The 22,500-nt window shown below is 42.6% G+C and overlaps 1 protein-coding gene and 2 long non-coding RNA genes across 9 annotated transcripts in view; all 3 read right to left on the reverse strand.

The window, feature by feature from the left end:
- The window catches only part of LOC118366646 (receptor tyrosine-protein kinase erbB-4-like), a 545,013-nt gene that overhangs the window by 482,950 nt on the left and 39,563 nt on the right, over nucleotides 1–22,500 (reverse strand). The gene's annotated exons all lie outside the window — the stretch shown is intronic.
- Nucleotides 7,480–8,928, reverse strand: LOC127915082 (uncharacterized). 4 transcript variants are annotated; one of them, XR_008090159.1, is made up of 5 exons: nucleotides 8,854–8,891; nucleotides 8,726–8,789; nucleotides 8,534–8,661; nucleotides 8,150–8,469; nucleotides 7,480–8,085 (listed from the first exon to the last, which is right to left on the reverse strand). It is a non-coding gene; the product is annotated as an uncharacterized LOC127915082 (long non-coding RNA). The 4 variants fall into 4 exon arrangements; XR_008090160.1 differs by having other exon boundaries at nucleotides 7,480–8,469; XR_008090162.1 differs by lacking the exon at nucleotides 8,726–8,789 and having other exon boundaries at nucleotides 7,480–8,469; nucleotides 8,854–8,928.
- LOC127915081 (uncharacterized) lies at nucleotides 14,044–15,630 on the reverse strand. 3 transcript variants are annotated; one of them, XR_008090157.1, is made up of 3 exons: nucleotides 15,042–15,630; nucleotides 14,841–14,974; nucleotides 14,044–14,304 (listed from the first exon to the last, which is right to left on the reverse strand). It is a non-coding gene; the product is annotated as an uncharacterized LOC127915081 (long non-coding RNA). The 3 variants fall into 3 exon arrangements; XR_008090156.1 differs by having other exon boundaries at nucleotides 14,044–14,371; XR_008090158.1 differs by lacking the exon at nucleotides 14,044–14,304 and adding an exon at nucleotides 14,379–14,773.

The following is a 22,500-nucleotide window of genomic DNA, read 5'->3' on the forward strand; positions in this document are numbered from 1 at the left end:
TTCTTAGCAGCCGACTTCATGTTGGACCACTTCTTTTTTACGGCGTCACTGTCCTTTACCCCCGACGGCAGAGAGGGACTCGGCCACCCTCGCCCATCCTCTCTTTTTGGTCTCTGCAGTGACCCCGCACTTATCAAGTCTCCCCAACAGCAACATTTTTCCTGGCTGCTATTTCCTCCACCATCACTTCAAGTTTTTATTGCGCTTTCCTTGTTATCCATTTTTGATTTTGACGTACAGTAGCTTTTATTTTATTTCACCTTTATTTAACCAGGTAGGCTAGTTGAGAACAAGTTCTCATTTACAACTGCGACCTGACCAAGATAAAGCAAAGACGTTCGACACATACACAACACAGAGTTACACATGGAATAAACAAACATACAGTCAATAATACAGTAGGAAAAAAAAGTATATATTCAGTGTGCGCAAATGAGGTAAGGGAGGTAAGGCAATAAAATAGGCCATAGTGGCAAGGTAATGACGATATAGCAATTAAACACTAGAGTGATAGATGTGCAGAATATGAATGTGCAAGTAGAGATACTGGGGTGCAAAGGTAAATAGTAGGCCATAGTGGCAAGGTAATTACGATATAGCAATTAAACACTGGAGTGATAGATGTGCAGAAGATGAATGTACAAGTAGAGATACTGGGGTGCAAAGGTAAATAGTAAAAGGTAAAAGCTAAATAAATAAATACAGTATGGGGATGAGGTAGTTGGATGGGCAATTTACAGATGGGCTATGTACAGGTGCAATGATCTGTGAGCTGCTCTGACAGCTGGTGCTTGAAGTTAGTGAGGGAGATAAGAGTCTCCAGCTTCAGCGATTTTTGTAGTTCATTCCAGTCATTGGCAGCAGAGAACTGGAAGGAAAGGCAGCTAAATGAGGAATTGGCTTTGGGGCTGACCAGTGAAATATACCTACTGGAGCGCGTCCTGCGGGTGGGTGCTGCTATGGCGGACATAAAGTCTTCTTTTGAACGGTTCATCCCAGACACCATCCAGAAAATCTTTCTGGACCACTAAGTTGGAGGGAAGGCATGTTTTTGGAGAGAGATGGAAGGAGATGGACCAAACTCATTTACATGCATACTTGTGGGATGCACAAACTGGCAGATGACTTTTCTGTGCAACAATGCCTCTGGAAAACTTCCACATTATTTCCAGGATTATCTGCTTCGATAACCGAGACACAAGACCAGTTGGGCGAGACCAGTTCGGCAGAGACAAGCTAGCTGCAATCAGGTCAGTGTGGGACAAGTGGGTGGTTTTACAAACCTGGGCCCAACATTACTGTCGAAGAGCAGCTTATGCCATTTAGGGGCCGCTACACATTCAGGAAGTACATACCGTCTAAATCCGCAAAATATGGAATCAAGATCTGGCCTGCCTGTGATGCTGCATCATCATATGTGTGGAACTTGCATGTGTATATGGGGGAAGCCAGATGGAGGAGCTCCAGAGAAGAACCAAGGGATGCGGGTTGTCCTGGACGTGACACAGGGACTCCATGGTCACAATATCACATGCAATAACTTTTTTACTTCACACAAGCTGGGACAGGAGCTCCTCAAGAGGCAGATGATGATGATAGGAACAGTACGAAAAAATAAGCTCCAACCTCAGCTGTTGAATACACAGAACAGGCCTATCAAATCCTCTTATGTTTACGTTTATGTTCACGGCCGACACGTCCCTAGTGTCCTACATGCCAAAAAAAGGCAAAAATGTGGTACTCGTGAGTACGCTGCATAGGGATGGGAGAATCTGTGGCCAGGAGCATCAAAAACCAGAAATCACAAAGGGTTACAATGCCACAAAAGGAGGGGTGGACAATTTAGACAAGCTGGTGACTGGCTACAGATGAAAAAAGAAGAACCCTACGCTGGCCACTTGTGATATTCTTCAACATCTTGGCGAACAACACGTTTGTCATCTGGTTGGAGTTGAACCCAAATTGGAACAGAGGGAAGCTCCAGAGGAGACAGATATTTCTCGAGAAGCTTTGCAAGGCATTGGTAAGACCTCAAATCCAGAGGAGGCAACATATCCCAAGGACCCCAGCTTCTGTCCCAAATCTCTACCCTGAGCCATTGAGATATTATTATTTTTTTGACCAGAGGAAAGAGTGCCTCCTAATGGCACTCTAACACCAATTACAGCAGTATCTGGTCTCCCACAGAGGGACCAACCAGGACCAACCTTACTTTGTTTTAGAGGCAAGCAGTGGGATGTGGGTGGTATGCTGCAGGTTAACTATGTGAACAGAAAATGCATCTACTCTTAATGTGCAGGTGATAGGTATAATCAGTGGTGTGTATTCATGGAAGCCAAGGGAATCCAGGCTTCCCCAAATAAATGACAGAGAAAAAAAAAGAATGAATCTGACCGGAGAAAGCATCTGACCTGGACTCAGAGAATAATGAAGCTGAACATGTAGCTAGGTATAGTAATGATAGGCTAATTTACAGTAGCTGGCCTGGGGCATTGTTGCCTATGAAAGGAAGTTAGGCAAGCGAGCAAGCATTTTAGCCAGTTAGCCTAGGACATCAAAAACTAAAAGTGTGTATGACAGTGCCATAGACCATTTAGGCAACATGAAAGAGGAGGACGGCATTGGTGTTGTTCGACAAGTAGGGTGAGTCAACATGTTTTTTTCTACTTGCACGCACACACACACCAAACATACACACAGAAATCAGTACCATGGACAATCACATCATTTTTAGCTTACGTTGATTGGACTAAATAATTGTTAGTATATTTTAGCTGTCACTGTAGTAGACTAAGCAGAGGTGACTTGATGATGATATGGTGCTGGCATAGTGGCGGTGGCGCCTGTTTTCTTTGTGACTTGCAGAAACTCTCTGTAGTTCTAAATCAAGTGTTTTGTAGGCCAAGCTATTTACAGATCCTAAATATTGTCTCGACCTTAGGCCTACAGTATATATCACGATGTCAAGGCATATGAACTAACAGGTTATAGAACAAACAATGCAATTACCAAATAGGTTTAATATGGCTTTTTTTCCTGGCTTGGCTTCCCCAGTGATTTACTTACTGTATTTAACACTGCAAAAAACACTGAATGTGGTGACCAGGTGGAGCGCATGACTAGTTCATTCTGCAGAACGGCAATGTGGGCCTCTACGCCTACAGATGGGAACTGTTGAGGATGGATGGCTTATTGATGACTGTTGTCTACTCATTTGAAGTATATTTGGAATTGCTAAAGTAACTTGAATTGTCCTAATGGTCCTCTCTTTTTAGCAACTGAGCGAGCCAAGTAAAACCTTTTGGTTGTACTCAATCTCTGACACCAGCACCTCTATTTCAGTTTCGGAAAAGTTTTCTATTGGTAGTTTTTTTGTTGAGCCATTGTATTTCATGGTATGGTGTTGTATTTATTCCATAGGCTTAAATTGAATGATTTTGACCATATATGGTTAATTAGGGCCGTTTCAAAATGCCATGGTTGATGCACTGAGAACAATTGGTATTTATCAATGATTATCTCCTACCGGTGTGCGTATCACAAGTGATGGAATGTTTGATAAATCCCACCTTTTCTATGAATACAAACATTATACATTTTGTTTGTAAGTAGTATTTTAGAATAGTTTATATGCAATAATGATAAAGTTTATTGGACCAGACATAAATGATTACTGTACCTGTATTTACTCTATCCCGAACCATGAAATATTCCTTAGTCTACTGTATATCATGAAGTGTACCATCTACAACTCACTTCAGACAATTCTGTTATTTAAAACAGTATGGATAAAAACACGTTTCATCTTCAATATATTCACCTCAATTCAATTCAATCCAGTTCATAACTTTAGTAAAGTGTGTTTAAATAACTGAGGGTGTAAGGGAAGCAGGCAGACAGATGGAGTAAAAGTGAGGTGTGCAGTGAGAGAGAGAGTGAGAGTTAAAGTCCACTTAATTATCTCCACTACCATTAGTCAATATCTGTATGTTGGCTGTCTTTATTTGCCTGTAGTAAATGTCTTGACTAGCTCCTGTGATAAGAGCTGATTTCACTGCAATTATGTTATTGATTAGACAAATGTACACCAGCCAGGGTTGCCCCCACAGTTAGAAGTCTGAGCAAACACCAACTGAATGCCTAAGCATACAGCATACAGCAAACATTAACCCACACATACACGCACACACGAACGCACATATATGTGTACTGTAGTGGAGCGGGTCGAGAGCGTCCAGTTCCTCGGTGTCCACATCATTAAGGAATTATCATTATCTTATCATCCTCAAAAATGTCTACAGATGCACCACTGAGAGCATCTTGGCTGGCTGCATCACCGCTTGATACGGCAAATGCTTGGCATCCGATCACAAGGAGCTACAGAGGGTAGTGTGTACGGCCCAGTACATCAATGGGGCTGAGCTCCCTGCCATTAAGGACCTCTATACCAGGCGGTGTCAGAGGAAGGCCCTAAAAATTGTCAAAGACTCCAGCCAACCAAGTCATAGTCTGTTCTCTCTGCTACCGCACTGCAAGCGGTACCGATGCACCAACAGGACCCTGAACAGCTTCTACCCCAAGCCATAAGCCTGCTAAATAGTTCATTTAATAGTTAACCAAATAGCTACCCGGACTATCTGCATGGACCAATTACTCTTTTGACTCATCACATACGCTGCTGCTAATGTTTATTCTCTTTTCTGTGCGTAATCACTTTATTCCTAGTTACAGTGCCTTCGGAAAGAATTTGGTCCCCTTAACTTTTTCCACATGTTGTTACGTTACACCCGTAAATAAAAAGCATCCTCAGCAATCTACACACAATTACCCATAATGACAAAACAAAAACAGGTTTTAGACATTTTTGCAAATGTATTAAATATTAAAAACAGAAAAAAAGTATTTACATAAGTATTCAACCCTTTTGCTATGAGACTCAAAATTGCGCTCAGGTGAATCAACCTGTGGTAAATTTAATTGATTGGAAATTATTTGGAAGGGCACACACCTGTCTATTTATGGTCCCAGAGTTGACAGTGCATGTCCGAGCCATGAGGTAGAAGGAATTGTCCGTATAGCTCCGAGACAGGATTGTGTCGAGGCACAGACCTGGGGAAGGGTACCAAAAAAGGTCTGCAGCATTAAAGATCCCCAAGAAAACAGTGGCCTCCATCATTCTTAAATGGATGAAGTTTGGAACCACCAAGACTCTTCCTAGAGCTGACCGGCCGGCAAAACTGAGCAACCGGGGGAGAATGGCCTTGGCCAGAGAGGTGACCAAGTATCAGATGGTCACTCTGACAGAGCTCCAGAGTTCCTCTGTGTAGACGGGAGAACCTTCCAGAAGGACAATCATCTTTGCAGCACTCCACCAATCAGGCCTTTATGGTAGAGTGGCCAGACGGAAGCCACTCCTCAATAAAAGGCACATGACAGCCCACTTGAAGTTTGCCAAAAGGCACCTAAAGGACTCCCAGACCATGAGAAACAAGATTATCTGGTCTGATGAAACCAATATCAACTCTTTGGCCTGAATGCCAAGTGTCACTTATGGAAAAAAACTGGCACCATCCCCAAGGTGGTGGCAGAATCGTACTGTGGGGATGTTTTTCAGCGGCAGGGACTGGGAAACCGAGGTAAAGTACAGCGAGATCCTTGATAAAAACTTGCTCCAGAGGTCTCAGGACCACAGACTGGGGCGAAGGTTCACCTTCCAACAGGGCAACGACCCAAAGCACACAGCCATGACAACGCATGATTGGCTTTGGGACAAGTCTCTGAATGTCCTTGAGTAGCCCAGCCAGAGCCCGGACCTGAACCTGATCGAACATCTCTGGAGAGACCTGAAAATAGATGTGCAGCAACGCCCCCCATCCAACCTGACAGAGCTTGAGAGGATCTGCAGAGAAGAATGGGAGAAAATCCTCAAATACAAGTGTGCCAAGCTTGTAGCTTCATTCCCAAGAAGACTTAAGGCTGTAATCGCTGTTAAAGGTGCTTCAACAAAGTACTGAGTAAAGGGTCTGAATAGTTACGTAAATGTAATATTTCAGTTTTCTACAAACCTGTTTTTGTTTTGTCATCATGGGATATTGATGGGGGGGGGGGCAATGTTAGATGAAGGCAGTAACATAACAAAATGTGGAAAAAGTCAAGAATACTTTCCGAATGCACTTTATATGTACATATCTAACTCAATGACCTCGTATCCCAGCACATAGACTCGGTACTGGTACCCTAAGTTATCTTTACACAATGTGTATTTATTCCTCCTGTTATTATTTTTCTATTTTATTCTCTCTGCATTGTTGGGAAGTAACCGTAATTAAGCATTTCACTGTTAGTCTAAACCTGTTGTTTATGAAGCATGTGACAAATACAATTTCATTTGAGTTGACATTTACTTACTCACACACATACACACACACACGCGCGCGCGTGCACACACTTGTTAACCCTTTCCCTGGCTCCCAGCTCCTATATAACACACGGCATGCACTCTAGCCTTGACTCATTGATAAACCCACAGTAACAACCCCAGGTCTGTCGCTAATCGCTTTATGGTGGCCCCATAGAGTTTTACTGCCCAGCAGATCCCCTGGCTACAGCACAGACAAGGGCTCTGTCCCAAATGGAACCTTATTAACTATGCTGTGCACTACTTTTCACCAGGACCCATAGGGCTTTGGTCAAAAGTAGTGCACTATATAGGGAATATATTGATACTGGCTATATTTGTCTGTGAATGTTATCTTAGCCCTGGGTGCTGTACCAAGGCTGTAAACAGTCATATAGAACCTTCCAGAAAAGTCATTTACAGTATAATACTGAGGGAGGGAAGGGCTGGAGAAGGAGTATGCTGCTGAGTTTCTATATGTGAGACATTAAACAGAGTGGATGTAATTATAAAGGAAATGTTCTACCATGTGTACTTTATCTATTGCATGTAGAAGTGATGCACGTGAGTGTATGTACAGTGCCCTGCGAAAGTATTCGGCCCCCTTGAACTTTGCGACCTTTTGCCACATTTCAGGCTTCAAACATAAAGATATAAAACTGTATTTTTTTGTGAAGAATCAACAACAAGTGGGACACAATCATGAAGTGGAAGGACATTTATTGGATATTTCAAACTTTTTTAACAAATCAAAAACTGAAAAATTGGGCGTGCAAAATTATTATAACAACTTCTGTTGGTATGGAAATAAATGTTGAATCAGAATCCAATTGTCAGTCATATCCTAACCATAAAATACCTTCTAAAAATATGCAAGATCCACAATTTTCACAAAAACAAAAAATTTATTCTGATATGAGTTTGAAGGGAAGATACAGTATATTGTACAGCCACAATACATACACCCTCTAGCACAATAAACATGCATTTTCAGAGCACTATATATTATATATATAATATTGGAATTTGTACACACCAATTGGTACACACACAGAAACAATGGAGAGACAGACAGACAGACAGACAGACAGACAGACAGACAGACAGACAGACAGACAGACAGACAGACAGACAGACAGACAGACAGACAGACAGACAGACAGACAGACAGACACACAGACACACAGACACACAGACACACAGACACACAGACAGACAATGAATAGGTGCTATTCTGTATCTATAATGAAACTAAGGGACATTACAATTACAATACCTCACAGTATTAAATATACATAGGGGTATGAAATACATGAACATAAAAGAGTTGTCAGTAGAATACCACCAAAAGATCATTCCTCCCTCACTTTAAATACTCTTATTCTTCAGCCTGACACTGGGCTTCGGCATATGATCAACCCTACTGTAAATTACCACTTAAGACTTATAATGAATGTGAGTGTAGTATAACACAACTCACAACTCACTTCTACCTCAGGGCTCTACTAGTAAATTACATCTTAGGCTGAATGTTTTATTTATTTATTTTATTTTACCTTTATTTAACCAGGCAAGTCAGTTAAGAACACATTCTTATTTTCAATGACGGCATTTACAGTATAATACTGAGGGAGGGAAGGGCTGGAAAAATAAATAAAATGGAGTACCAAGTCTAGATAACACAGCACCTGCCATCGGGTCAAACCAACCAGACAAATTCAAATGGAGTACCAAGTCTAGATAACACAGCACCTGCCATCGGGTCAAACCAACCAGACAAATTAAAATGGAGTACCAAGTCTAGATAACACAGCACCTGCCATCGGGTCAAACCAACCAGACAAATTAAAATGGAGTACCAAGTCTAGATAACACAGCACCTGCCATCGGGTCAAACCAACCAGACAAATTCAAATGGAGTACCAAGTCTAGATAACACAGCACCTGCCATCGGGTCAAACCAACCAGACAAATTCAAATGGAGTACTAAGTCTAGATAACACAGCACCTGCCATCGGGTCAAACCAACCAGACAAATTAAAATGGAGTACCAAGTCTAGATAACACAGCACCTGCCATCGGGTCAAACCAACCAGGCAAATTAAAATGGAGTACCAAGTCTAGATAACACAGCACCTGCCATCGGGTCAAACCAACCAGACAAATTAAAATGGAGTACCAAGTCTAGATAACACAGCACCTGCCATCGGGTCAAACCAACCAGACAAATTAAAATGGAGTACCAAGTCTAGATAACACAGCACCTGCCATCGGGTCAAACCAACCAGGCAAATTAAAATGGAGTACCAAGTCTAGATAACACAGCACCTGCCATCGGGTCAAACCAACCAGACAAATTAAAATGGAGTACCAAGTCTAGATAACACAGCACCTGCCATCGTGTCAAACCAACCAGACAAATTAAAATGGAGTACCAAGTCTAGATAACACAGCACCTGCCATCGGGTCAAACCAACCAGACAAATTAAAATGGAGTACCAAGTCTAGATAACACAGCACCTGCCATCGGGTCAAACCAACCAGACAAATTCAAATGGAGCACCAAGTCTAGATAACACAGCACCTGCCATCGGGTCAAAGCGAACATACATTGGCTAATAGTAACATCCATTTGATGTGATGCTGTTAGGCTTGACGGGATAAAAGTACAAAGAGAGAGAGATAGAGAAAGAGATGGAGAAAGAGATAGAGATGGAGAAAGAGATGGAGAAAGAGATAGAGAAAGAGATGGAGATGGAGAAAGAGATAGAGATGGAGAAAGAGAGAGAGATGGAGAAAGAGATGGAGAAAGAGATAGAGATGGAGAAAGAGATAGAGAAAGAGATGGAGATAGAGATAGAGATGGAGAAAGAGATAGAGATGGAGAAAGAGATGGAGAAAGAGATGGAGAAAGAGAGAGAGATGGAGAAAGAGATAGAGATGGAGAAAGAGATGGAGAAAGAGAGAGAGAAGAGAAAGAGAGAGAGATCGAGAAAGAGAGAGAGATGGAGAAAGAGATGGAGAAAGAGATATAGATGGAGAAAGAGATAGAGATGGAGAAAGAGATATAGATGGAGAAAGAGATAGAGATGGAGAAAGAGAGAAAGATGGAGAAAGAGAGAGAGATGGAGAAAGAGATAGAGATGGAGAAAGAGATAGAGAAAAAGAGAGAGATGGAGAAAGAGATAGAGAAAGAGAGCGATAGAGATATGAAAGACAGCTACAACCACCTTTAGGTCTGAAAAACCTAACGACCCTAGAAAACTCTAACTCAACAATAAAGTGTCTTATCCTCTGGTCTCCCACTTCTCTCCTCTATGGCTGCCTGGTGTGGGGCCAACTTACAGCTATGCCTGAAAGTAATTTCCTGTAAATTGGTGTTACAGAGGCTGCTATGTCAAATGACTCATGTCAAGAGCTCAATATGTATCACTCTTCCCAGAACCCTTTTCTACCCCTCCATCCCTCCTCCCCCATCCCTCCTTCCCCACAATCACCACCACCTATCATTAGACAACATGTCATGTAGCCAGCCCTAAGCAGCACAGCTCAGGCAGGATATAGCCATGATGCATTCACCAGAGAGAGGTATCCCGGGGAGGGAGTGAAGATGGAAGGATATGAGGAGGGGCTCTGGGAGTGAACAGTCAGAACAGGCCTCAGTAGAGAAGTAGCGCTGTTGGTGTCCTGAGGTGCACATCTATAATAACATGCCGTGTTTAACCAGGACCCTCGCATGCGTGCACACACACACACGGACACATGCACGTACGCAAACACACACACAAATAACCATCACTGTTGTTTCATGCTGCTTCACTAGGAGAGATAAAGCCCATTAAATAACACTGATTGTGAGATAAAAAGAGGAGAGAGAGGAGAGACTGAGTTACAGCTCGTGTTGTGCTATCTTGATATGGCCCAGTAGAACAATACTGTTTGTTAAGATGTATGGAAAAATGTTAAAAGCATCTAAAGAAAAAACAGACATGTAGACGCTCACAGTGAGTGAGTGATGGACGGACGGACGGACGGACGGACGGACGGACAGACAGACAGACAGACAGACAGACAGACAGACAGACAGACAGACAGACAGACAGGTTGATACTGCCGGCTGGATGGACAAAAATGCATAGAACATTTTTTTTAAACACCTTCCCTGTTTTTTTTGTTGTTGTCAAGGAATGATCTTGTCACATGGCTTTTCCCCAGTTTGAGGGCTGTAATATGAGTGGCCCATGAGAGGTCATGTATCCTAACCACTGTCTGTCCACACTGTGACAGAATGAGGCTGCCACCCATCCCCTGACATCCTGACACGGGCTTCCAACCAACCACTCAATGGGAAAGAAACTCAAGCCACAGGATGGTGGGGATGGGATTATGGGACGCTTTTAGTTCCTCACGCACTGATGAAAGGAACAGTAAGGACATAGATGTATGAATCTCAAATCAAATCCAATCTCTCAGTATGACATTATACCAAGCGCCTGATAGACTGTGACTGTGGCTAACCATTCAGGTCATGGTATTCTGGCTAATATTCTGATTAACATCTGATTTAGGTACAACCTGCACAAGGTATATCTTGCACTAAGCGCTAGGCTGTGCTGTGTGTCTCTGCCTGTATCGCCCCACGCTCTCATCTCTTCTCCTCTCCTCTTCTCTGAGATGTTAATGGGATCTAAGTGGAGTTATGATTAAAAGGACACTTCCTCCTTGGAGACGAAGAGATATTTTTACAGATTTTATTCTTCTCCTCGGAGCGTCGGAAACCTTCAGTCAGGAACAGAGTGTGTGTGTGTGTGCGTGTGTGTGTGCGTGTGTGTGTGTGAGGGGCCAGATAGCGAGCAGAGCTAGCGGAGGGAGCTCATGCCGCGTTGGTTAATTAAATTAAAGCTCCTTTAATGAAACAGGAAGTGAATTTAAAGCTTTAATCCAGACTGTACGTCGCCATCAAAGGTAAGGAACGGGGAGGACAAAAAGAGGCATGATAGTGACAAAAACAACACAACCCTACAGATATGAACTTCTGTGTGTTAAATGTTATCTTTTTCACTCACTCACCGCCCCTTAGCTAAATGGAACCCGTGTGGAAAAGAAAAGAGTAATCGAACAGCACAAAAACTCTTCATAATGATACCACCAACTCGGTTCAGGGCTGTAGTTTTTTGTAGCGCTACTTTCATTTTTCTTTTAGCCTACTACCAGCATGCACCTGTCTAATGGTCCTCTCCTACAGTACCTACCTACACACACTCATGCACACACGCATGTAAGCACACATGCAAGCATGCATGCACGCACACACACCTGGTCTAACCTGATAAAGACCTGAGTGGTTGAATCGTTGTCTTTCTTTATCATTTGCTGAACCTGTTCTATGACATCCAGCACCTGCTCAAAGACATGAAATATGAGTATGTAATCTTTCCTCAACCTTCCTACAGTATCTTATCCATAGCCTCCTGATAATGTTATGGCATAGACATATCCTATCAGTCTTACTGTGAATACCTTTACAGAAGACAAAACAGCTCTTTTTTTCCAAAAATGACATTTTCCCCATCATTGTCCATATCAGTGTGCAGTGGAAATGCTGGTGTGTTGTCACAGGCCAAATGACAGTAGAGAGGAAAGAAGAGAGGAATGAGGAATTATCACACATTTAAACTAAGCTTTCAAAGAAACAGGAGAGAGAAAGAAAAAAAGAGCAGCTGACATCAATCTGAACTAACAACTTAAATTGAAACAAAGGTGTATAACTCATCTCGCTGATCCATCTAGATCACAAACCTTGACACATGGATTGAAGATAATAATATTCCTCAATTCAACAAGAGAAAAGTAAATAGAGTCCACCTGAATGGCAGGGTTATGCTCCAGACCTATGGGATGGATTGTGGGATTTATGCAGGGCTCATCATTCAGGGCTGCCCGCTGGCCCGTCAACATCTGCCGAGTTGCCCGGGCCAGTTAATCAAGCTTTCATATGGCCCACTTGGGCCTGTACATTTTCAAACTTCAAAACAAAAAATAATCATTTATATTTCCATTGAATCCTTCACAATCTCCCCAACGTCTGACACTTCACACTTTTTGGTTTCCAAGCCGAGGCAAGAATGTTAAAGCCTTGTCAAACCTTGCCTCAGTAGGGCCTGGATACGGTCATGGCTAGAAGGGATCCAGCTTTTGTCAAATGAATGTATTTGAGCTAACTCTAACCCTTTTCCTAACCTTAGCCTAATTCTTATAACCTGCTACGTTAATTTTCCTAACCTGCTACAACCGGTCCAATTTAACATTAATTTGACAAAAGCTGGACCCCTTGATACTTGCACCAGACCCGTCTTAGCCAAGGCAGAGTTGAACATCGGCGAGCGCATTTCACAATCACAGAATAAATGTCCTCCACCTGCTTGTCATATCAGACATCCTACACAACAGCAGTAGTGGTGGGTGGGTAAAACCACCGGGGAAGCCAAACCAGAGAAAATAAGCCATATTACAACCTATGTGTTGTGATAATTGCATTGTTTGCTCTATATCCTGTAAATTCATATGCCTTGACACTGTGATATATCGGCCTAAGGTCGAGATAATAAAAAGACACAGTGGCAGAATAAATTAAACCATACATTTTTTTAATCACAAAACCAGAGAGCAACCTCTATCGGGTGAAATCCACAAAGCATATTGCATGTAATGAAACATTTCCAGACTACTAAACAACTTGTTTTAGAACCACGGAGAGTTACCTCAAGTCGCAAAGAAAACAGAAGCTTTCTCTACTATCCAGCACCATTTCAACTTCAACATTTCAAAATCATTAATTCACCTATGCTTAGTCTAATACAGTGACTACTGAAAGATACGAAAAACAATTTAGTCTAATCAACGTAAGCTAAATATGATGTGGCTGTCTATGGTTCGAATTTCCCTCCCTCTGTGTGTGTGTGTGTGTGTGTGTGTGTGTGTGTGTGTGTGTGTGTGTGTGTGTGTGTGTGTGTGTGTGTGTGTGTGTGTGTGTGTGTGTGTGTGTGTGTGTGTGCGTGCGCTCGTTCGTGTACATAGAAAAAACATATGGAGAAATGCCATCCTCCTCTGTTTCATGTTGACGAAACGGTCTATAACTGTCATACAGTACACATTTGTATTTGTTATTGTCCTAGGCTACCTGGCTAAAGTGCTTGCTCATTAGCCTAACTTTCTTTCATGGGCATTGTTAGCTAGTTAACATTAGCCTTCTACATCTATCTACATATTGAACTTCCATCCTCTCAGGCCAGGGGCACAATGCAATAATTTATGGTTTGATCATAATCAACGTTATAATCATTGGCCAGTACAGAGAACTAAGCAAAACCACAAGTCCAAATCCCTATCTCCTTCCATGGCTAATTTAAGAAAGGGACAATTTTAGCTAGCTGGCCACCGGAGGACAACAACAGAACGAGATGAACCTTCTTCAAGTTGTTTCTGTTAATGACTTATTGCTCTCGATGTGATGTGATTGGAGTGAAGCCAAATCCAAACTGGCTTCCCTTTACACTTCTTCTTTTCGTGCGCCTGGACCATTCACTCAGTTTAGCTCAACACTCACTGTCTTCCCTTTACACTTCTTCTTTTCGTGCGCCTGGACCATTCACTCAGTTTAGCTCAACACTCACTGGCTTCCCTTTACACTTCTTCTTTTCGTGCGCCTGGACCATTCACTCAGTTTAGCTCAACACTCACTGTCTTCCCTTTACACTTCTTCTTTTCGTGCGCCTGGACCATTCACTCAGTTTAGCTCAACACTCACTGTCTTCCCTTTACACTTCTTCTTTTCGTGCGCCTGGACCATTCACTCAGTTTAGCTCAACACTCACTGGCTTCCCTTTACACTTCTTCTTTTCGTGCGCCTGGACCATTCACTCAGTTTAGCTCAACACTCACTGGCTTCCCTTTACACTTCTTCTTTTCGTGCGCCTGGACCATTCACTCAGTTTAGCTCAACACTCACTGGCTTCCCTTTACACTTCTTCTTTTCGTGCGCCTGGACCATTCACTCAGTTTAGCTCAACACTCACTGTCTTCCCTTTACACTTCTTCTTTTCGTGCGCCTGGACCATTCACTCAGTTTAGCTCAACACTCACTGTCTTCCCTTTACACTTCTTCTTTTCGTGCGCCTGGACCATTCACTCAGTTTAGCTCAACACTCACTGTCTTCCCTTTACACTTCTTCTTTTCGTGCGCCTGGACCATTCACTCAGTTTAGCTCAACACTCACTGGCTTCCCTTTACACTTCTTCTTTTCGTGCGCCTGGACCATTCACTCAGTTTAGCTCAACACTCACTGTCTTCCCTTTACACTTCTTCTTTTCGTGCGCCTGGACCATTCACTCAGTTTAGCTCAACACTCACTGTCTTCCCTTTACACTTCTTCTTTTCGTGCACCTGGACCATTCACTCAGTTTAGCTCAACACTCACTGTCTTCCCTTTACACTTCTTCTTTTCGTGCGCCTGGACCATTCACTCAGTTTAGCTCAACACTCACTGTCTTCCCTTTACACTTCTTCTTTTCGTGCGCCTGGACCATTCACTCAGTTTAGCTCAACACTCACTGGCTTCCCTTTACACTTCTTCTTTTCGTGCACCTGGACCATTCACTCAGTTTAGCTCAACACTCACTGTCTTCCCTTTACACTTCTTCTTTTCGTGCGCCTGGACCATTCACTCAGTTTAGCTCAACACTCACTGTCTTCCCTTTACACTTCTTCTTTTCGTGCGCCTGGACCATTCACTCAGTTTAGCTCAACACTCACTGGCTTCCCTTGCATTCAATGCTACAGTATGGGCGGCAACAATGTAATACTCTTTTTGACCAGACAGCATCAGGTAGACGGCCTACACATTCAGAGACAGAAAGGTGAGATACATTCAGCCTCTTGCCAATAGGCCTACACTATGTAGCTGCTTGCTTGCCAAGACACAAATCACATGTTGGTTAAACATATACAGGGAAAAAAATTCAAATGAATATTGTAATAATGCTATTCTGTAGTCAAAATAATTGTTAAAAAAATAAACACAAAAATCCCAAAAGTGGGTAATGAGCTGTGTCTTTAATTTATCAGCAGAATATCAACTATGGAGTGCACAACTTCTCATACAGCTGGTTGCTCCATGGAAAGAAATGTGTTCTAATAAGCCCGCAATATTCCTAAAAGCAAGCTCGGGACAAGACAAGAGTTTTGTTAGTAATTATTGAAAAGAGGGGGATCCCAGCTTGCCACTGCTGTTTGATTTATTTTTCAACTCCAATTTTTGCGCAATTGGCAGTTTTAGGTCCAAGAGGCTTCTAAACAGCTTCTACCCCTAAGCCATAAGACTCCTGAACAGCTAATCAAATGGCTACCCAGACTATATGCATTGCCCCTCCCCCTACACTGCTACTACTCTCTGTTATTATCTATGCATAGTCACTTTAAATAACTCTACCTACATGTACATAATTACCTCAATTACCTTGACTAACCAGTGTCCCCCGTAAATTGACACAAAGACTCTGTACCAGCACCCCATGTATATAGCCTCCACAAAGACTCTGTACCAGCACCCCATGTGTATAGCCTCCACAAAGACTCTGTAACAGTACCCCCTGTATATAGCCTCCACAAAGACTCTGTACCAGCACCCCATGTATATAGCCTCCACAAAGACTCTGTACCAGTACCCCCTGTATATAGCCTCCACAAAGACTCTGTAACAGTACCCCATGTATATAGCCTCCACAAAGACTCTGTAACAGTACCCCCTGTATATAGCCTCCACAAAGACTCTGTACCAGTACCCCCTGTATATAGCCTCCACAAAGACTCTGTACCAGTACCCCCTGTATATAGCCTCCACAAAGACTCTGTACCAGTACCCCCTGTATATAGCCTCCACAAAGACTCTGTAACAGTACCCCATGTATATAGCCTCCACAAAGACTTTGTACCAGTACCCCCTGTATATAGCCTCCACAAAGACTTTGTACCAGTACCCCCTGTATATAGCCTCCACAAAGACTCTGTAACAGTACCCCCTGTATATAGCCTCCACAAAGACTCTGTACCAGTACCCCCTGTATATAGCCTCCACAAAGACTATGTACCAGTACCCCCTGTATACAGCCTCCACAAAGACTCTGTAACAGTACCCCCTGTATATAGCCTCCACAAAGACTCTGTAACAGTACCCCCTGTATATAGCCTCCACAAAGACTATGTACCAGTACCCCATGTATATAGCCCCCACAAAGACTCTGTAACAGTACCCCCTGTATATAGCCTCCACAAAGACTCTGTAACAGTACTCCCTGTATATAGCCTCCACAAAGACTCTGTAACAGTACCCCCTGTATATAGCCTCCACAAAGACTATGTACCAGTACCCCATGTATATAGCCTCCACAAAGACTCTGTAACAGTACCCCCTGTATATAGCCTCCACAAAGACTCTGTAACAGTACCCCCTGTATATAGCCTCCACAAAGACTATGTACCAGTACCCCATGTATATAGCCTCCACAAAGACTCTGTAACAGTACCCCCTGTATATAGCCTCCACAAAGACTCTGTACCAGTACCTCCTGTATATAGCCTCCACAAAGACTCTGTACCAGTACCCCCTGTATATAGCCTCCACAAAGACTCTGTAACAGTACCTCCTGTATATAGCCTCCACAAAGACTCTGTACCAGTACCCCCTGTATATAGCCTCCACAAAGACTCCGTAACAGTACCCCCTGTATATAGCCTCCACAAATACTCTGTACCAGTACCCCCTGTATATAGCCTCCACAAAGACTCTGTACCAGTACCTCCTGTATATAGCCTCCACAAAGACTCTGTACCAGTACCCCCTGTATATAGCCTCCACAAAGACTCTGTACCAGTACCTCCTGTATATAGCCTCCACAAAGACTCTGTACCAGTACCCCCTGTATATAGCGCCGTTATTGTTATTTACTGCTGCTCTTTAATTATTTGTTATTCTTATCTCTTACTTTTTGGGGGGATTTTCTTAAAACTGCATTGTTGTTCAGCGCTTGTAAGTAAGCATTTCACTGAACGGTCTACACCTGTTGTATTTGGCATATGTAACAAATAACATTTGATTTGAATTTACAATTTGAGTGTCTGACATGGCAATAATAACTTAACCACGGGAAGCATGTCATGGCCATTCCAGTGCATAAATGGTAGGCCAATATTCACTGTAAAATTCACACAATGACACTGTATTTATAAAAACTGTAAAAATCACATCATTTAATTTTTCTATGACATTGTTACCTTCTTATGGCTTAGATCCCGATATGACAACAGCCAGTGAAAGTGCAGGGCACCAAATTCAAAACAACAGAAATCTCATAATTAAAATTCCTCAACTATACATTATTTTACACCATTTAAAGATAAACTTGTTGTTAATCCCACCACAGTGTCCGAGTTCAAAAAGGTTTTATGACGAAAGCACACCACAGCCATTTTTCCAGCCAAAGAGAGGAGTCACAAAAAGCAGAAATAGAGATAAAATGAATCACTAACCTTTGATGATCTTCATCAGATGATACTCATAGGATTACATGTTACACAATACATGTATGTTTTGTTCGATAAAGTTCATATTTATATCCAAAAATCTCAGTTTACATTGGCGTGTTACGTTCAGTAATGTTTTGCTTCCAAAACATCCGGTGATTTTGCAGAGAGCCACATCAATTTACATCAAACAACGTTTGCCATGTTTCAGTCGATATTATGGAGTGAATTTGGAAAAAGTTTGCGTTGTAATGACTTAATTTTCTGTTTTTTTCTTACCCAAACGTGATGAAGAAAACAGAGCGATTTGTCTACACAAATAATCTTTTTGTAAAAACTGAACATTTGCTATCCAACTTAGAGTCTCCTCATTGAAAACATCTGAAGTTCTTCAAAGGTAAATTATTTTATTTGAATGCTTTTCTTGTTTTTGTGAAAATGTTGCATGCTGAATGCGAGGCTAAATGCTATGCTAGGCTATCAATACTCTTACACAAATGCTTGTTTACCTATGGTTCAAAAGCATATTTTGAAAATCTGAGACGACAGTGTTGTTAACAAAAGGCTAAGCTTGAGAGCAAATATATTTATTTCATTTAATTTGCTATTTTCATGAATAGTTAACATTGCGTTATGGTAATGAGCTTGAGGCTGTATTCACGATCCCGGATCCGGGATGGCTAGAATCAAGAGGTTAAAAAGTAAGGGTGCTGTGCCACCAGAGACTCTGGGTTCGCGCCCAGGCTCTGTCGTAACCGGCCGCGACCGGGAGGTCCGTGGAGGGACGCACAATTGGCCAGGCGTCGTTCGGGTTAGGGAGGGTTTGGCTGGTAGGGATATCCTTGTCTCATCGCACACTACCTACTCCTGTGGCGGGCCGGGCGCAGTGCACGCCAACCAAGGTTGCCAGGTGCCAGGAAGCCAGCCGACACATTGGTGCGGCTGGCTTCCGGGTTGGATGCGCGATGTGTTAAGAAGCAGTGCGGCTTGGTTGGGTTGTGTATCTAAGAACACATGACTTTCAACCTTCGTTTCTCCCGAGCCCGTACGGGAGTTGTAGCGATGAGTCAAGATAGTAGTTACTAAACAATTGGATACCACAAAATTGGGGAGAAAAAGGGGGTAAAATAAAAAGCTTTTCCGAAAAAGCACACCATGCAAGTGTGGTGAGTGTGGTGCTCAGACACAAAAACAAGCCATACAAGCCATCCGCCATGTTGTGGAGTCAACAGAAGTCAGAAATAGCGTTATAAATATTCACTTACCTTTGATGATCTTCATCAGAATGCACTCCCAGGAATCCCAGTTCCACAATAAATGTTTGATTTGTTCGATAAAGTCCATCATTTATGTCCAAATACCTCCTTTTTGTTTGCGCGTTTAGTACACAATCCAAACTCACGAGGCGTAGCCAAGTCCAGGCGAAAGTTCAGACGAAAAGTCATATTACAGTTCGTAGAAATTAATCTTCAGGATGTTTTTATCATAAATCTTCAATAATGTTTCAATCGGAGAATTCCTTTGTCTGTAGAAATGCAATGGAACGCAGCTAACGCAGAGTGTTTTCTATCCAATACTAATAATAATATGCATATATTAGCATCTGGGCCTGAGTAGGAGGCAGTTCACTCTGGGCACGCTATTCATCCAAAAGTGAAAATGCTGTCCCCTATCCCAAAGAAGTTAATATTCGATTTTGTGCACCAGCTGTTGTTTACAAATAATAGGACTGATGTTAGAGGTAGAAGACCCACTCACCGTCGGATCCTTACAAGGCACCCCGACCTACTTCCCCGATATCACCGTCTCTTTCTCATGCGAATAACGGGGATGTGGGCCTTGTCGGGTTCCTGAAGTAAATCCTTCACGTCCGACTCGTTAAAGAAAAAAATCTTTGTCCAATACGAGGTGAGTAATCGCTGTCCTGATATCCAGAAGCTCTTTTCATTCATAAGAGACGGTGGCAGAAACATTATGTACAAAATAAGTTTTAAACAACGCAAAAAAAATGCACAATAACACAATTGGTAAAACGGCAGCCATCTTCCCCGGCGGGAAAGGAAGGGGAAGGGGGGAAATCCTAGACAGTTATACAACTGAATGCATTCAACTGAAACTTGTCTTCCGCATTTAACCTCTGAACCAGAGCGGTGACGGGGGCTGACATAATCGACATCCACGTCCTCGGCCCGGCCCGGGTTAGGCCAACTTCGATAAATAACTTAGATACAAATGTCACATATATGTAAATAATCCTTCCTCCAAAGAACTATTCTGTAGATAGCATTTTTGAAAGTCCTCAAAATCATGGTCTTTTTTTTTCTGGCTGAAGAATTTCTCATAGGCATCTTTCACGGATACCTCCAGAACTTTCATCGGGGCCAGAGCGGAGAGAGAGGAGAGAGGAAAGAGATAGCGAGAGAGAAGGGAGGGAAGAGAGGGAGCACTCCCTCTCTTATTATGTAAACGAGTGCATGACTATTCCTCTGGGTCCCTGGAGAGTTAATTACCAGTGGCTTCTCACACTAATTGGCTAAAACTAAGAATGTATATATTTCTCTCTCTCTCCCTCACCCTCTCCCCCCCCCTCTCTCTCTCTGTCTCTCTCTCTCAAATCTGTTTTTCCCCTCTTATAATCTCTTCTCTCCTCTCCTCTTTTCCTCCAATTCCTTTCTTTCTGCCAGGTGAATTTCTAGCTTCGATGGTTCATCTGCTCAAGCTGGCAAAGGAGAGAGATATTTTTACAAATAGCGAATTCCAGCTATTTGGCTGGACTAATCACTATTGGAAGAGGAACAAGTGTTGAAATAAAAAAGAAGAGGAGAGTGTCACTTTGGTATGAAAGATTTGGGAGACAGGCGCAGGAATGTGTAATAGTTTTTTTATTACGCCCCAAATTACGGCGTGACGTGTAAGGACCCGGGGACGAAGACCAAACAAACACGTACACAAACACAGGCTTGAAACCCAAACACAAGAGCGAGGAGTACCTTGAATAAATACACACGCGCACAATAATTAAGGGATGAGACCCGTAATCATCTGCGCAATCCACAAGGGCACGAAAGCCCAAAACACACAGCTCAGCGGACATTGGAAAAATAATGGACAGCCCAATGGAAACCAAAGGGCACATGTACAAATACTAATCGGTGGGAATAGGGGAGAGGTGTGTGTGATGAAAGTTCTGGAGGGATCCGTGACAGAGAGCTTGGTGTTTAACGGAATGGAATGAAATACAAAAAGAGAGGGATGGCAGTTTGGGATTAACAATGCTGGGTGCTTGGAGAGCAGTGAAAAGAAAAACATTAGGATAACATATTTAGAGAGAGAGAAGGAAAAAGAGAGAGGGAGAGAGAGAGAGAGAGGACAATCTGGTAGCAGAAGGATGGAAAAAGAGCCTATATTGATAATGTCTGAAGCTCCTGAATGCAAAATGACAGACAGACAGACAGACAGACAGACAGACAGACAGACAGACAGACAGACAGACAGACAGACAGACAGACAGACAGACAGACAGACAGACAGACAGACAGACAGACAGACAGACAGAGAGAGAGAGAGAGAGAAGAGAGAGGAGGTAGATTGATAGACTGCCGCTGCAGGGCCTGCCATGTACTCCGGTAGAGGCCGGTATGGGCGTGGGCCTTATACAATACAGAAGCTGTTACCATGTTAATTAAGTGACAGTCAGAAGATATGGATTATGGACCCAGGGCTAGACGCAGCTAAGGAACCGTACCATGACGACGGGATATGACAACCCTGTGAATAGACTGCTGAGAGACCGGGACTAAGTGTTCAAATAAAATGGTGGACTGACGTTGGACTGAGCACATTGTGACTTTCCACGTCATTGTGCAGGAATTCATTCCTAATTGTTTTCCCTAGTTAAATAAATGTTAAATAAAAAGTTAAATGAAGAAATATAAACTGCAAACGATGCCGAATAAAAAACATGTCAAGTGTGTGATGCATTCACTCCATAATTACCGAACAATAACAGACAGACAGTCATGCAAACAGTAGAAAATATACTTTTTTACAACAAAAGCCTACTTCCTATTATTATTTTTAAGCGTTGGTTGATCAAGCTGTATGGCGTTAGAAAACTAAAGAGATTAGGCCTGCCTGCATGCTAGCGGTTAGCGCTTGTTTAAAAGCTCTTTCCAGGTGACATGTTAATGGTGGCTCCATGCAGCTAGCTAGCTAGCTAGCTTTATCTGCAGCCACTGCAGCTGGCCTTTTAAAGATAACAGGAATATTTAACACTTCTGCCCAGAAAGACTATTTATTCACAGTAATGAGCTGATACTAAAGCAGAATGAAACACCACAGGACTGGAGGATGGAGAAAACAGAGAACATGACAGAAAGGAAAATAATGATAAAGGTAGAAGAAAGCGAAGAAAGGGAACTAAGAGAGAATAAAAGGCTTTGAACAACATGAAAGAGAAAAGCTTTTTCGTTCCTGAGCTTATAAAAAAACAGTTGTATTAGCTTCATCCCGTCTGTCCTGCTGA

The sequence above is a fragment of the Oncorhynchus keta genome, chromosome 34 (genome assembly GCF_023373465.1).
Source record: "Oncorhynchus keta strain PuntledgeMale-10-30-2019 chromosome 34, Oket_V2, whole genome shotgun sequence".
Lineage (NCBI taxonomy): Eukaryota > Metazoa > Chordata > Actinopteri > Salmoniformes > Salmonidae > Oncorhynchus > Oncorhynchus keta.